Raw genomic sequence first — 17006 nt, 5'->3', positions numbered from 1 at the left:
CATAATCCTGCTCACAGACAAACACATAAACATGCGTCGTTGAAAACAAAGCTTCATGGTGGAGGTAACATTTCTCCTCAAGCACTATTTACACACCATGACTACAACTGTAACACTTCTTTTAAATAATACACCCTTCATATACTTTTAATCTGCTGTTCCCTTATATAATACATGGCATCATAAAAACAATAAACCTTTCTTTAATGTCAATCCTGCAAAAATGCCGCGGCCCAAACAGTGCTTATGAGTGCAGCATTGAATTAATAGTGTGATTATAAGAAATGCACTGTGCCTTTGAGAAACAAATGTACAACAATATATGTTTGATTTAAAAGCAAAAAAGAACGGCTCCAGTTATGAACCTAATGAAACCTTTCAGATAGTCATGGTTGGGTTGTTTTATGTTTTTTTTATATTGCAGTTCGCTAGTTGGTTTTCTTTTGCACATATATATATATATATATATATATATATATATATACAATTTTGATTTTGATTTAACTTAATACAGCTTAAGCACGCCATTGAAACAAAATACCAGAAGTTTCATTTAATTATTTAAAATGTGTTTTACCGTGATTAACTTTTTTCAACTCTACAGCATTTTCGTACTTCCTTGCATAGATTTTTCAAAAAATTACAGTACTCACTTCAAATAAACTCCAATAAATGAAAGACAGGAACAACTTTAGACACTGAAGAGTTTCTGATCTTATAATCTTTGTCTTAAACAACATGAAATGGGCTCTGGACTGTTAACCTGCCGTGGTGCTGTGGGTAAGTTGCACGTCTCTGACCTACAGAGCACTCTGTCAGACTTACTGCAGAGTGGGACTGAACCCCCCCTTGATAATGGCCCTGTCACTGTTGATGTTAGCTCCATTTACCTCTGACTTCAGAGAAAAGCCTCTGGACCCTGCCAACTCCAGAAGCTCTCCTACGAGCTCTCGCTGGCGATAGAGGCCGATGCAGCTGTGAGGGAAATGTGACCGAACCTGCAGCTCAACATTAGGGAGATAAAAGATCTTGTAGAATTTTCCCTGAACAAAGCTGGAAGTCACAGACACCCGGCACCTTCCAGATAGAGGACACAGAGATAGTGTAGCCGGTTATAGGAGGTATGTGTGTGTGTGTGTGTGTCCTTCAGCGTATGCAACACACTTCTCTGTTTGTTCAATCAATCTGTTGTGGCAGGTGCACGGCGCTTTGTGTGTGTGTGTGTATGTGTGTGTGTGTGCTGCTGCTGCGAGGAGGTGTTAGGAAAAAGTGTGAAAGAGACAGAAATAAAGAACAAAAGGGGGAAGATGAAGAAGAGGGTTTTACAACAACGGAGGCAGCAAAAACTCTGCCCTCTGAATCATCAGCTCACTGTGCAACACGGAGCACTTTACATTTCCAAGGAACGTCTCAAGGTGTCATGTCATCACATTCCAAGGATACAGAATGCTGCATGCCTTGCACAATATCATCTTCTGTTCATACACGTGGCACCTTCATCTGGATTTCTTGAGAAAGGTACATCATGTTCAGTTCACTGTATTTTTTAGAGCAAACTTAAATTATCCCTTTGTGATAAGACTTGTGTGAGGACATTATCCGGATTCTCATAGTTTAAAGCTCTGAATTTGTTTGTTTGCAGTATGACTTATAAACTATTGAATGGATTGACATATAACTATATGAGAAACAATTACATTTTTGGTATGGTTAATTGTTCAGTTCTTTAACGTTAGGAGACACGGCATATTTTATCTGTTGGTTGGTCTCTCTGTGAATAATAGTTTAGGGGACTTTTTAATGAGTGTGTACAATTTGATGCAGATCACAATAAAATAGAGTGCATTAGAATGTGGTTTAATACGGGGACTGTTGGCCATTTGTTCATGAAATACACTTTGGAGTTTGTACGGAGTGTTGTCCTCTTTGTTTGTTCAGTGGAATTCAAAAAATCGTGGCCAAACTTCTCCAAAATAAGTATATACAAGATTAAATGTAGAGTAAATATGGAAAGAAATATTCATTCAATTTTAAAGACGAAATGTAGGTAATTAGGATGGTAATTATAAAATGAATAAATATCGACAGTCTAATTCCTGGCCTGCTGAGGTCCCTGTGTGAATTTTTTTTTCCTTCTTTAAAGTCTTTCAAACATTCCAAACTGGGAAAAAAGAAACAGGCAAAACCAATCGATGTGAGCGCTACAGTAAGATGGAAACAGATATCAGGTTATTGCTCTCTGTTTCTGGAAGCTGTTTCATTGCACAGTGTGCTCACTCCGGGTTATATACGCATTAATGAGAGTGTTTGTTGGGGAAAGCGTTCCACATTGATTAATGCTGCCGGGGACTAAGTGGTGCTGGAAGAAAAAGGAAAACGTTGCCACCAGTAATCACTTTCCAGCTCAAAAATCAGCATGATTTTTTTTAAATGTATGGATGAAATCAGAGGGGAAGTTATGCAACTAGATTCACAATGACAATGAACTCAAGGGCAATTGTGAAGATGGCATGGTGTGTTGCAGATGAACGCCTCTATATTGTTGTCTGTATTGTGTTTTTTCTTTAAACTAACACAATGTGGAGTAACTGATCAGGTCACATGGTCAGTCAGCAACCAACAGGACAGGTCAAGGTCACTGTCGGGGCAATATTTCATTTTTTCGTTTCTTACACAAACACACACACACACACACACACACACACACACACACACACACACACACACACACACACACACAGAGCTTGAATGTAATCGTTTCCCCTTGTCAAAAATATGTGCTTATGCAGAGCTCAATAAAAGAATCATGGTATGTTTCCCTCCAGCTATAAAACGCTGTGTAGCACCGCGACACAGACACTCATTACTCATTACCATCAGTGACTCTGAGGCTGACTCACAAACTGTGAACATAAATCAAAATATAACATACCCGAGTATAAGAAAAAAAGAACCAGCCCTTAATATATGGCGACGTCCTACAATAAACCTTAAGAGCATTAATTTATTTATTCTCCCTCAGGTTTGGGGCTCCTCATATTCAAGTGGGGTTCTCAGCACCTTTGTGTTGCGAGACCGCGTTTTGTTAAATTTGAATTCAATATTCATGGTTTATATTATGCAACTCCAACAGCGTTACCGACCAGGCGTCCAATGTCAAATAAGTCATGTTTTAATAATGATGTATTTTAATGACTCTTTCATAATTCAATATTTTTAAAGAAGCACCTTGAAGGCAACACCTCGGTGTGGTGAATCACGCTCACGTTTCACTCTGACAGCTCACTTCAGCTCGGCTCAGTGATATTAGAACCATGAGATGAGATGAACTTCTGACCCTGCACACAAATATTGCATTCGAGTCAGTCTGCGGCAGGACAACACCACATGGGCCTCCATACAAATCCTGGTCCAGATGGCCGGCCCCCCCCTCTCCCTGGCCTCACGCGGCCTTTTTGGATTTCTCTCTCCCCCGGCTGGAAACCAGCAGTCGCTCCAGCATAGGTGAAGCAACAGTTAGCCGCAGACTCTCCGTGTTGCCTCAGCTGCTGAGTGCAAATGACTGAAACGACATTAACGCAGGGTAAAGGCCTGTGTTTAAGCAGGAGCAGGAGCTCGGGAAAAATCAGCCATTTATTTGGTTTATTTATCTGCCAGTAGGTAAAGAGAGATGGGAATATGAGCTCTGACTTTACAGCCGACAGAACCAGTGAAGCTACCAAACTCAATGGTGATCGGTGCAGGGTCGAGACGAGAGCGTGTGGGAGTCTTCCAATATATTAATCAGCTACAGTCAATGAGGCTGGGATTTGATAACTGTTTGGAGATGAGGATGCGCACTACATTTACTTTTGCATTTTTTTTGTTGTAGAAATCTGACTCATGCTTGATTTAAAAAAAAAAAATGGTGCAAGAGTGAGAGGTGGGAAAAACAGGAAGAACAAGAAGAAAGAAGAAATAACTGTGTTAAGTGTCCCAGTGGGTTATTTCCAAATGTGAAGATCAAGTCTTTCACAGAACTGTATCCAGGATATTTATTTGTATGCAAAACCCTGAATTATGTTTGTGCGCTGTATAGTAATGCAGAGAGTTCCATCAGTGCAGGAAGCTTAATGTGTTTGGCTGAGCTTGAGTCAACATAACACAGACACTGGGAACATCTGTGGAAGTAATGCTCGTCACGTCTGCCCTAAATTCAGCTCTGGAAGAAAAAAAAAGGTTCAGATAGGACGTTGAGGAACAACAGAAATAGATTGTGTTATAAAATAATGTACAACATGATGGGGTGTTCATATTTTCTGTGGTTTTAGGATAAACTTTAAAACTCTTATCGAGCACAGATATGAGCTTCTACGGGTTCTAGATGTCACTTGTAGGTCACATCTGGAAATGACGTCACACTGACTATGTCCTAGGTCAAGTTGGAAGTTATTAGCCATCCATCTGATGTCCTCGCATTCAATCGTATTTTGTGCATAATAAAGTTGTAGCGACACGTCCACATACAGAAGTTAGACAGCTCTGTGCGTGCGACGTGTGACCGATTTAAAGAGACACAAATGAGACAGAACTGCGAATAAACAGTTTATGACGATAGCTTTCAACCCTGGTGATGCGAGGTTGTGCGTAAATGAGTGTGCTCAGACTCAAAGTGCCATTTCAGTTGGAAAGTTCCCACTGGTACCTCAGGATTCCATCCTTGATGTTGATGATGTGATCCTTGAATGGATCACATCAATAGTTCTGCTCTTAGAGGCAACATTATGCTCTTTATTTAAACCGCAGAGCCGCCTGCGCTATAGGACCAATGCCACAGAGGACCAATTGATCTATCTTCTCATTATTACTTTAAGATGTTCTGTGTGCAGCATCATACCAGTATGCAATCAAATCTAATTAACACTGGTGGCCCCCTCCAGAAAACTGCATTATAGAGGGATTACACAGCTATCTGTGCTGGTCTGATTAATGGCCGCAGTAATTAATGCTGAAGGGGTCTGTCCGAGTGCCTCAGTGTAGAGGAGCATGCAGCAGAGAGCCAGCTGCAGCGGGCACACACACAGACACACACGCACACACTGAACACCTGGATCCTTGCATATGCTGCACACACTATGAAGCTTTATTTGGAAAGTTGTGTGCATCTGACAGATATGGACAGGAACATTAAAACACAATCTGTAGGAGCTTGTTCCATATGTGCAGATTGTACAGAGAACACCATGAAACGAATGGCTGTAAGTCACACAACAATTAACACAAAAAAGGACAGCATTGAAAAATTAAAGAAAAAGAGAGCTAGATACTGATGCACACTCTTTTTCTTCCAACATGTTAAAAGCATGTGAGGGATTGTTGTACTTGATGCACACTCATTCAACACGCACCCCGTCAGAGAGAGGGAGCGGAGGAGGCACGCTGAGTGAAAACGCTGAACAGATGTGGAATGACAGACGCATGCCTGAGCTAAACAGAGAACCCGTCTCTGTTCACATCAGCAGCATGTTGTGTGACTTCCTGTTTCATAAGCTGCTTTAAATGTGCATCAACAAAACAATAGAGTACAGCTTGTGTCACACACACAAACACAAACACACACACACACACACACACACACACACACACACACACACACATCTTATCCAACCAATTACCCCAGAATCCTGTTAGTACACACAGACTTATGCTGAAAAGTTTTGAAAGAAATTTATATCACTAAAATATTTTTGAATAATTCTCTCTCAGGCTAAACAATGTACAATACCAAATTTCACCTCATTATCAAATATATCATTTGAAATGTAAAAAAAAAAAATCTAAAGAACAGACTATAGAATATTCTTTAAAAGTGTAACATCACCCTGCTAACGTTATAACCGCCGATATGATTCATTCACGCGCCTCCTAAATGTAATTACAAGTTTTGTCGCTTTTATCCATCGCAACTTTAAAAATTCAGGAAACAGGAAAATCCTCAACCGACACTCCGCCGGAGAATCGTCAAGCAGACGTGCTGTAATGTATAATTGAGGCAAACCAATCCAAATAATTCATAGAGCCATCTACTTGAAGCATCTGATCACGGCGATAACAATCCGAGGCATCTTCGGCGCAGAATAATCACAGATGGTTGAAGGCCTTAAACCTAATCTCCGGGATGCGACGTGCAAATTTGAAGACTTTTTCCGTTGCCTCACTCGGCGTGCATCTATCAGTCTATTTCAACATCAAATACCGGGTATCGGGCTACGTTATCTCGTGTTTCAAAGGCTCTGGTTGATATGGCATGACTCCAGCCTGATAAGAGCACAAACACCTGCTTGCTCTGCGGGCGCGCTGCTCGGAGAGAGAGCCCTTTATATTGGCTCTGGATTGCTCTGCAGATACATGAGGTTTAATCTCTCTGTTTCACACCTGTTTTTTTTCCAAATCCTCTCGATGTCTTCGTCTCTCGTCCTGACGCATAGTCATTTTCCATAGACGGTGGCACAAAGGACTCTGAAAGGCTTTGCAAAGACACATAAATTCCTAATCGCTTTCAATTTAAGTGCATTTCATGTATTCTTCAGTCATTCTAAGGCACTCTTTTTTTCAAATAATATTTCTGTCTGTGTGTGTGTGTGTGCATACTTGTAACCGGCTGACTTCTGAAACCGTACTAACTTCTGCTCTGTATCTCTTCTGTAGGTTGGCCGCCGCAACACAGAAAATTCCCCATTCACGGGCTGTAAATGCTCAATTCTCAGTATTCTCTGAAGGCTGTTTGAAGAGGAGGTGGAGCGACGCTCATGAATGATGCATGCAAAATGAGCCCCCAAAATAAATGTCAATCAATGCTGTAAATGTGTGTTGAACTGATGAAAAATGGATAGCGTGTAATCCTCCCGTCGTCCATCATAATTCCATATTTTTGAAATAAAGAATGCACGCGTCGGCTTCGATCTTGAGGCGGCGGGAGAAAACGCCTTGAATTCATAATGCACGCCGGCAAATTTAGCAAATGTTGAGGCCAAACATGAGAAATGCAACTGCAGGGTGAGATTAACGGCTGATTAAACCATGACTGATTAAATCAACTGTGTTCCTTCCTTTTAATTATTATCATCCTGGGAAAGTAAATCAATAAAGAAAAAAGGGGGGGGGGGGCACAAAAGACAGCCATGTGCACCTTTAGCAGTTGTGTAGCTGCAGGCGCTTGGTACACCCGGGTGCTTTTTGTAATTTGCTGGAACAGAGAAAGATGTATTGTGATTCTTTGTGGGTGGGTGTGTTCATTTAAGAGTTTAAATGATTTTTTTTTTTTTATTTTTAATGGAAATATTAGGGACTGGTGCTGCCTTGACCTACACAATGCTCTGCAGATCAGAGCTTTCTTAAGGTTCACCAGGTTTTTTATGCCTGAACATTGCAGTATATCAACATCTATGAAACCACATCTCAGATTAACTCACTCACCCGTCAGATCTTCAGATGTCGGCAGGTGTCGTTGATAAACCCAAATCATTCATAGTTCTGTCGACTTCTAGGACCTAAAAGACAACGAAAAGTCTCAGATTAGTGTAAAAAAATACATGTATGGTCAGTAAATCTTTAAAAGGAAATTAAAGTTGGGTTAAAAACAAATATAAGATGATTACAGTCCAAGTCATATTTTTATACACATATTACAGAAATGGAATTCCCAGACTTGATGCAGTTGTCAGCGTCACGATAATTGTCCGAATTCTCGTTTCCAGTCGTGAGCTGGAAAAAGGTTTTCAAATAAACACGCCGGGTGAAAAAAAAGCTCCTTTCATGTGGAGCACAGGTTCATCATCACACATTTCCGTCGCCCTCACTTACAGAGCTGACGCGTCACAACACAACGGAAAAAAATCGGGCCGGCAGCCAAATTGGTTTCATACGACTGCGAACTGATGGACACGCCGCGCCCACATCAGGCCCCTGATGCGATCGAGGCAGTGATGTTTTTTTGCTGTGGGCGCAGATGGAAATTGGCGGTAATAAGGATGTTAAAAAAAAATATGCAGTGGAGACATCTCAAGACGTCCAGACCAGCCAATGGATTTTTCACTTTTTTGTGTTTGTTTTCACTCGATTATCAGCTGCAGTGGCCAATCTGCCATCATTATTAAAGCGGCCTAGTCTTTAGCGTTTCACCGTAGCCTACAAATGAACCGGCCTCTGCATTGATGGTTATCACGAGGGAGCCGTCTCCGTGCCATGACAGAGTAACTTGAACTTTATCAAATGTCAAATATTCCAAATCAACCATGTATTTGCATCAAATACACCCCCACCCCCTCCCCCAACACACACACACATAATGCACTCTCATAAACGCTTAGACATACAAAATAAACACATGCACAAACACTCTGTATGTAAAAATATATCCTTGCTAGCCTGCGTTGGCTGAATGATGAGACGGCACGGGGCGCAGAGCGAATCCGTTCAAATTGACACATGTTTGATTATTCCTGCATTACGCCACCGTTGCTAAATGTCATGTAAATGCTTCAATGAATTTCAATTTGCCATCAAGTCACTAAGCCCCAATTTGTACGTTGAGCTGATAAAGTGAAACTGAGGGATGGGGGGGGGGGGAGTGAGGAGGGGTCTGCACGGGACACTTCTCCACGAGTGGTATCATCCACCGTGAATGCCGGATGTCAGGAGTGGGGGAATAAGAAGCCATGCGTCAGCTGGATCGAGACCCTGAGAGAGTAATTCATGTAGAAAGAGACTTACTGAACGAGAACAAGATAGCGAGTGTCCAAGTCTACGTTCATCAAACAAACAATTTCAATAGTTTAGTAGGTAAAAAAATGATCATGTCATCTTCATTTTATTTGCCTGTAAAATTTCACGTTAGTCAAACACACAGCCATGTGTTGAATGTGAGCCGAGCACAAAGTAATTGTTAGTATTATAAGATAGTTTTTACTAAAAAACAATAATGAATTATTCACGCAAAACAAGACCTGGTGTGTTCAACAGGGACGTCACAAATCTCTAGTTGATAAACTACACAGCCTGTTTTACATCATTTCTTTGCTGAGTTAGATTCCACATAGAGCTCCCAACCTTCGAATCAAAGTATAAAGTATAAAGTTAAGAAGTATTACCGCTTGCTGACACTTTCTTTTGTTAAAGCTTGGAATCCTCCCGCTAAAAGCAATGCCAGCTGGCAAGGGCCTGCCAACGTGGCTTTTCATTTCACAGTCAATTCATCCCGAACACTAGATAAGTTGAAATTCATTGGGAAACAATTAGTCTAATTGCAGGATGAAGCAGTGAATTTGACTAAACGTACAGTTAATAACAGACAATGGCATGAAGCTCTATTGGAGGAATACTCTGGAAACATTTACCGGCATCATAACCGTGGTTGGAATTAAAGGTTGATTTAATAGTTGTCAGCCTCTTAACCTTGGAACAAATTGACTAGACTCACTTAGATCAGTGTATTAATATGATGTCTGTTCACAGGTGCATTAATAGCATCACCCAGAGGCACAAACTTGTTTCCGACACTAATGAGGACGTTAAGTTGTCTGACATTCATTCTCTGGCAACTTAATCAACCTGAATCATGATCACTACGTGTCTAAACTTAAACCCAATTCAGTCTTACTCCTAAAACTTTTTTAGGTGTGGGCAGCTGCTTTGTGCCTCCAGAGCGAGAGGATAACTCATATTTGAACTTCTCCTAAATTATTATGCTGGAGTGCAGAGCTTTGAATCGACTGTGGTTTTATAGTATGTAAAATAAAGTGAATACAGCAGTTGTTCAGTCCATGTGGAACAAAAGCAGAGATTGCTTCGTCTATCCATAAGTACGCAACGTTTCCGTGATGAAAACAATCCCTGTGCCGTTGTGACCTTGTGGGATTTACAAACTCACAATTACGAAAAATACACCTACACTGGTTATTTGTGCTTTAATGGAAAGATCAAAATTGAAAAACCTGTTAAAAATAATGTCCTTCTTCCCCTATGGGCCAGAGTATAACAAAAATCTGTCTTAGTTTTGTGTTAAAATGTTGTTACGCATCCAATTAATAATAAAAGATGGCAGGCAGCCTCATACGTTTATGTCCTTTGGTTCAACAATGATGCAGTCGGTGTGTTGTCGTCATTCATCTGCAAATTCTGTCACATCACCCGAGGGGAGCATGTACCGAGCAGAAAAAGTAATTAATTTGTCAAATGATTTACTGTTTGCGCAAAATTTCCATCACAGAGAACTTCCTCGTGAACCTTTTATTCTTTTTCAACCACAACATTATTAGGTTGGTCAGCCCCTCGGGTTAGAATTGGACTATGGCACTTGAAGAAGGGCTGACGGTGCTGCAGGGCCGTCAGGAAGAACAGAGTCAAGGGCCGCTCTGAAATGAGGTCCTCCTGCTTTGTCCTCGGATAATTAAGTCGCACGAATCAAGTATTGTGTTATTTTTGCTAAATTCTTTTCTTGAACATTATATACTCTGCACCAAGGAGGGTTCTTTACAAAGGTAGTTTCACCGAGAAAAACTGGAGGGCTTTGGTTTGAAAGAATAAATAAACAATCAAACTAATCATAACAGTTCCAATGCCCCGTGATGGCTGTCGGCACAGCAGTGATGGCTTACGGTGAGATGAAAGCCTTAGCGTGTAGTCCCGTTGGAGACAGACCTTCCAACGATGAGCTTTAACCAAAGATTCACGTCTCTCACCGCAAGATTACCAGTGTAGCCAGCTGTGAAAAGCCACTTTAGGGTTAGACGGCTCCTTGCAGCTCCAGCTCCTGTATTATTAATCTGTATAATATACAAGCAACTTAGATGAGAATATGGCACGAGGCTCTTCTGGCTTTGTCGCTGCTACTGCAAACACTGTGACAGCTGCTGGTTCGCCCGCTCTAATGGCCTCTCACTACAATTTGCCCTGTTCCACTTCAAAGCGAGGCCATTCGAAATATATTATCGTCCATTAAAATCAATACAAACTGTGTCTCTGCCGTTCATTTACTGCCAAGTAGATTATTGATTTAGTCACTTGCTGGTGGGTTTCTCCATTTGGATTTTGAAAGGGTCATCGTTACACACATCTTTCCCCGGCTGACGGCCCTGCCCTCACCGATACGATGGTAATGTGGCCAAATCTGCACAGAACGGAACCGGATATAAACAAATAAAATAAAAAGTTCTTCTCTTGTGGTGAGGAATCTTTTATAGTTCTCTATAGGACTGAGGTTGAGGTTTTCATCGAGCTCACACTGTGTTTTCCCTTCAGGCCGTGATATTTCTCCAAATTCTCTTTTCTCTGTTTCCTCATTGCCACAATGTCTTGTTTGGTCTCTGCCTGCATCTGTAAATGCATATGGTGAATGTTCTGTATTTGTATAACATTTTCTATACTTTAATAACACCAAAGAGCCACTTATCCATACTCCATCACTTCGGCAGAGCTGTCAGGGGCAAGCTGGGGTATCTTAGGAACGTGGACTGGGGAGAATGGGATCGAACCATTTTCGGTTAGTGGACGACCTCTGTTTTAAGCTCGCCTGCAAAACCTGTAAGAGACCTGCACATTTACAGTCCAACTACATCTACTGTCAAATTCACCCAATTTAGAAAAAGTAAATAGCCCAGTAAAACTACACAGACCGACCAAGGGGGATAATGTGAGTTCCCAAAGCACATCATATGTTATGCCATATGTAAGAACAAGCTGAGAAATCATGGGAAAATAGAGAACATAGGTAGTTAATGCCGGTGCCAATGAGGTATTTTTAGAGGCATTGTGAACATGAACATCCATCACTGATCCTCACCCCGGGAATGGTGCTGGTGTGTGTGGCGGGAAACCGAGTAGAGGAGAAAACGGGAGACAGGAACGCGCGACAAAAATAAAAAAAAATAAAAAAGGCTTCTTTCTGTCAGAGGAAGCATGTGCTCTTCCCAAAATGAATTTCATCTCATATACATGCGTAAATCTCATCAGCCCCCCCATCTCTCTCTGGGTGGGAAAAGCCGGTCAGAGAGACAGCTGAGATAAATCAGCGTGTGGGGCCCCTGATGTAGCCTGTGTGGGCCGGGACAGAGATGAAGCCACTGCAAGCGGCCTCTGGGTTTAATGATGTGCAGTGAGCCGGTGGAGGCGTGTAAATCTGCAGCTGGCATCTCATTCTCCGCTGCCTCAATTCCACCCCAACCTCGGAGACGTCTCTGTCAAAGTCACCTACGAGAGCCAGTGTCGGGCTGAGGTGCAACAAGCGTCCCAGCAGGCTGAGGACAGACAGAGACAAGATTCCGCAGGAGGACAGAAACCGCTCCGCCAAGTTGACACCTGATGGACATTCATGATTAAATACTCCAAACTTAGATTTACTGTTTAAAGTCTGCATGAGGACAGGTTTGTTCCAATATGCTTAAATTAACCTGATAAGCTGATGTGGTTGAATCTCGAGAGTAAATCACCAAAACAAACTCATTCAAACAGTCGGATCCGGCCAGCTCACACGGTTTAATTAAAACAAATGGTGGAAATGATGATGAGGAGGATAAAGTAATGTAATCGGCTCTGTCATCCCCAAAGCCTGAAATCCTAATGAAGCCATTAATCAAGCTAAGAGGTCACATCCTTCCAATAAAAGCTGTGTTTTTTTTTTTTTGGGGGGGGGGGGGGGGGGCGGGGGGGCGATTGTTCATCGGAGAATTCACACAAACGTTGCAACCCTGCAATCAGTCGGGTCACGCCGACAAATGCCAATATTCCACCGCTGCAATCTACCACAAGAGATTTGTTTATGGATTGAAAAGTAATTAAGGGCTGGAGGTCGTTCATTTGTCAGTAGAATGTAGTACAAGACACCGCACAGGAGGATTATGGAAAAAACAATATGAACCAGGTGCAATAAAAGCTCCGGTGAGAATAGAGTTTGAAGACATAAGGTCCCACATTCAGTTTAGACCCACATGTCCATGACTCATCTATTACTGTGCGTGTTTATAACTCTGCTTTAAATGCTTTTGGTGTCACGGGAAGACCTAAAGCTCGTGGAGCACGAACGGGGCAAAGACAGAGAGTCGTCATTGACAGATCTGCAGTCTATTGCGGGGCTGACATATTGACAGACACGTGTCCTCTAATTTCTCATCAATGGGCTATTAAAAAGTCTCCATTCCACCAGACCTGCAGGCGTTTGGACAGCTGGAGGATGGACACACGGGGAGAGGATGAGGACTTCAAACCGCTCAACAAACTCAGAGTGTGACTTTTTGTAGCTGTCAGTGTTGAACGTTACCGTTGAATATTTCATTTTGAACAAGGGTGTGTGCACGTTTCATATCAAACGACCCATGTTCACATCAGAAATGATGACAATTCTGTGGAAGTTACGAACACAGTATTTATTTCACTGCCAAACGTAAGAGACAAAGTGGATGGTTGGCTTAAAAATACTTTTAGCTGCTTTTGGAAAGTGTAGTTTGCCAAAGAGTATTTGTATGAAAGATGAACTGACACAAACTTTTTTCAGCTCTTGTGTGATGAGTGAAATCTCCCTGAACATAACTCAACAGCACTCCAGGTTAATTCATCGCTGTGAGAGATTATTCATAGTTGGTCTCACACACAGCATCATAATCTCACACACTCACACACATACTCACACATACACACTCACAGCAGTACTTTCAAAATTGAGGTGCAATCACATTTATGTTTTCACAAAGGCTTACTGGCCTAAAGACCTGTTGCTTGGAATCATGAGAATAATGTACACAATACACACGCATGCACATAAACACACACACACATTTGAGCCTCGATGACTTCAGAGGACATTTCATTGACTTGTATTGATTCCTGAAGACTCACCGTAGACTTGACCATAGTAACTGCTTGCCTAACCTTAACCTCAAAACATGTCTTCACTTTAGAATGAATGATTTACATTATACTAAAGCAAATCTAATATACTTTATAGTCCTGTAGGGAAATTTGTGGCTGAAGTGCCACAGCAGCTGCAGAACAGTACATTGTACAACAAAGAACAGTACACAAGGAAGGACCTATCACTTAAAACACCAAATCACAATGCAGAATAAAAGTTAGTTGAATATTAAACCGGCCCTAAAAACACTTACAATTATGAAACACTAAAAGGATAGTATATATATATCAACTTGCTTTTTGTAATCATAAGGAATACTGTCATCATAATCTGAGTATGTAAACAGAATTAGGTCCCCACAATATGAGGAATACTTTGACCCGACACACACACACACACACTCACACACCCCTGCTCCTATACTGTGTGAAATGGAGGAGAGACTTTGCTGCCAGAAGAGCTACTGACTAATCTGAGCACAAATTATAACCTAATGGATTTATTAATATTTACCGTGTTACCCTTCAGTGGTCTGATCAACTCACTGCTGCTCGGTCCACTGTGCCCGGCCTCCTCTTTTCACTTAGGCTATCAGAGGATCATTTATTTTGCACTGTGTGGGGAAATAAAAGTGACATTCACACAGCAGAACCCTGTCTGATCAATGTCAGCTGTTAGATAGTTGTATCGATATTATTAAATATACCAATAGCAGTACAATGCTACTATGCTATGCTAATTGCTAGTTTAGCTGTAGTCACAGTTTCTTCCACACACTTAGTCACTGTCCTCAGTCAGTGATTGGAGTCGAGCTGAATGTTTCCCAGCCTGTAAACAGACGACTGTGTGAAGTGATAAGACTGTGACTGAGGGTCAAAACATGCTGCGGTGACGGGTTGGACTAAATCAACTCAAAGGCTGGTCAACAACCAGCTCCTGTTATTGCTCCTTTTTGCTGGGAAATGTAAAATGATCATTGATATGTGTGGCACAAATATATTCATCTGATCGTCAGGGACTGAACGGGGTTTACTTTTTTTTTCTCATGAAAAAACTAAAACTAAGATGGCAAATATTTTTCTATAGAAAAAATAACATGGACTCTTTGGGCTTAGAAAGTGGACTTTGCTTCTTTCCAATCGACACCCTGCACCTCAGGATGTGTTTACTGCTGGCAGGGCTTTCATTGCAACCACAGCAGCGCTCTGTGCCAACTCGATTACTTTCATGGGATAAAAACTGCGGGGTGCACCTCTCACCTGCAAAGAGAAAACTACACATAACTCAACTCATGTGTCAAATCACTAAAGGGAAGAAGCGACATGTCTGTTTAAATTTGCAATATCACATTTTGGCTGCTCTGAGTCTCTCAATCAGAACGATAGCAAAAGAATGAGCTTGATGACGTCGATGCAGCTGCGTGAGGATCATGAGAATTATTGTCTTCACCACCACCACCGTAATGAGAAAACGTGACTCAGGTCAGTGTTTTGTTCACTCTACACATCACGAGTGACCAATACAACCTGCGGGAAGGATATAATGTCCGACTGGCTAATTGGCGAGCCGAGTGTTTTTCCTTCATCATTTGTCTTTGACATTACAGCAGAGACAAAGCAGTTGGGACTCAATTAAAAGGCGGCCAAAAAGAAATGTCCCATTAACTTGATCAAAATTGGCATGAACCCTTTGGATTATGCAAGTACACATGTCAACATAAAGACATAGGTGTAGTTGTTTAATGAAGAAATGTTCACATCTCGTATTTTTAACTCAGCTCATCTTTAACTTGAGTCCCCTGGTAGCTCTTAGTGCTCAGGACGATATCCAGACAAGCTATGAGACAGAAACACTGTGCTCCAGCTGCTGCAACTGACATTGACATTATAAACCCAGAGATATAAGACGAACATACTATAAAGACATGAGCCTAGGTAAAACTAGAGTACAGTAATAATGCATGAGACAATACCTTGATTTATCTAAGTCAGTGGAAAGTAAATACTGATGAAGAAATAGATATCCCAGACCTGAGATTTATACCTACTACTTACAGAACATGGCAGGACATGTTTGTATGATGCTCTTGACCTTATGATTTCTAACCACCTCTGCTGAGGACCCGGGGCTGTGATACAGATGCTTAGGAGTTAATGCTTGCTCTCATCTTCTCCCCAGCCCGGGCCCCGGGGGGCCATGTGAGTGTGGTCTGCACTGCACCTGATGATTAGTGGGGCTAGATTGTTTCTTTACCCTCCGACGTTGCCACAGCTCTTATTTCAATGCATTATCTCAGCGCTACTTGGGTTCCGGTTCCTCACATGTACTGTTTTTTCTCATTTGTGTTTGATGATTGCCACACGTGTTCAAATGTAAAGATGAGACGGCGAGACCCTTCTGTACTCGACTCAAGGACATACGTTCTCTGGGAGAAATTAAAGCTCCATTAAACCAAAGGGCCTAGGGGAACAAAAGTGTTTATTTGCCAAAGTTTATGGGTTTCTTTTGATAGACACTGCGGGCTAGGCTTCTCAGTACCTTTACTCCTGAGGTTACCTACCAAAATGAGCTCGACTCTCTGCAGACCTCACCTTCCAGACACAGGGGTAAGGGCCACACGCGGCTTCAATGGATAAGCCGGCCTGTAATTGAATTGGGTCCTCGCATTGCTTTGGAGGACTGGGTTTTCATGTGTTTATTTATTTTCAGGCAAAACCTAGACAATTTGCCATGCACTGCATCGTTCAAATCAACGTTTTCTCACTCCAGGGTATGTGACCTCTATGTTAAATCAAAATTGGAATAATTTGTTTTATACATTTTGAATTTGCAGCCGATTTGTATAAATTATTCCCCTAAGTCTTCCTTGATAGATTGAATCTAGCTATTCTCTCTTTTTTACCTAACACTTAAAAATGACTCAACATACTAAATAACTGCTCAAAGATCCTCATCAGTTCTTCATGGTGTTGAATCAAGTTCATACAAGAGCTGACGTGTGGTATTAAAAAGTGTCTATTAGAGCTGCACTGAACTAAAACGCACAATATTTCCTCTACTCCAGCAGAGCAGATTGTGTGTTTGAGGAAACCTAATTGAATTTTAATGGTGCTTCTAATTCAAA

General features: G+C 41.6%; 1 long non-coding RNA gene across 1 annotated transcript; it reads left to right on the top strand.

The window, feature by feature from the left end:
* Window positions 1–978: 978 nt before the first annotated feature.
* LOC133954778 (uncharacterized) lies at window positions 979–7076 on the top strand. Its single transcript, XR_009920819.1, has 2 exons — window positions 979–1518; window positions 6688–7076. It is a non-coding gene; the product is annotated as an uncharacterized LOC133954778 (long non-coding RNA).
* Window positions 7077–17006: the final 9930 nt, after the last annotated feature.

The sequence above is a fragment of the Platichthys flesus genome, chromosome 6 (genome assembly GCF_949316205.1).
Source record: "Platichthys flesus chromosome 6, fPlaFle2.1, whole genome shotgun sequence".
Classification (NCBI taxonomy): domain Eukaryota; kingdom Metazoa; phylum Chordata; class Actinopteri; order Pleuronectiformes; family Pleuronectidae; genus Platichthys; species Platichthys flesus.
This window is presented reverse-complemented; position numbering and strand designations above follow the sequence as displayed.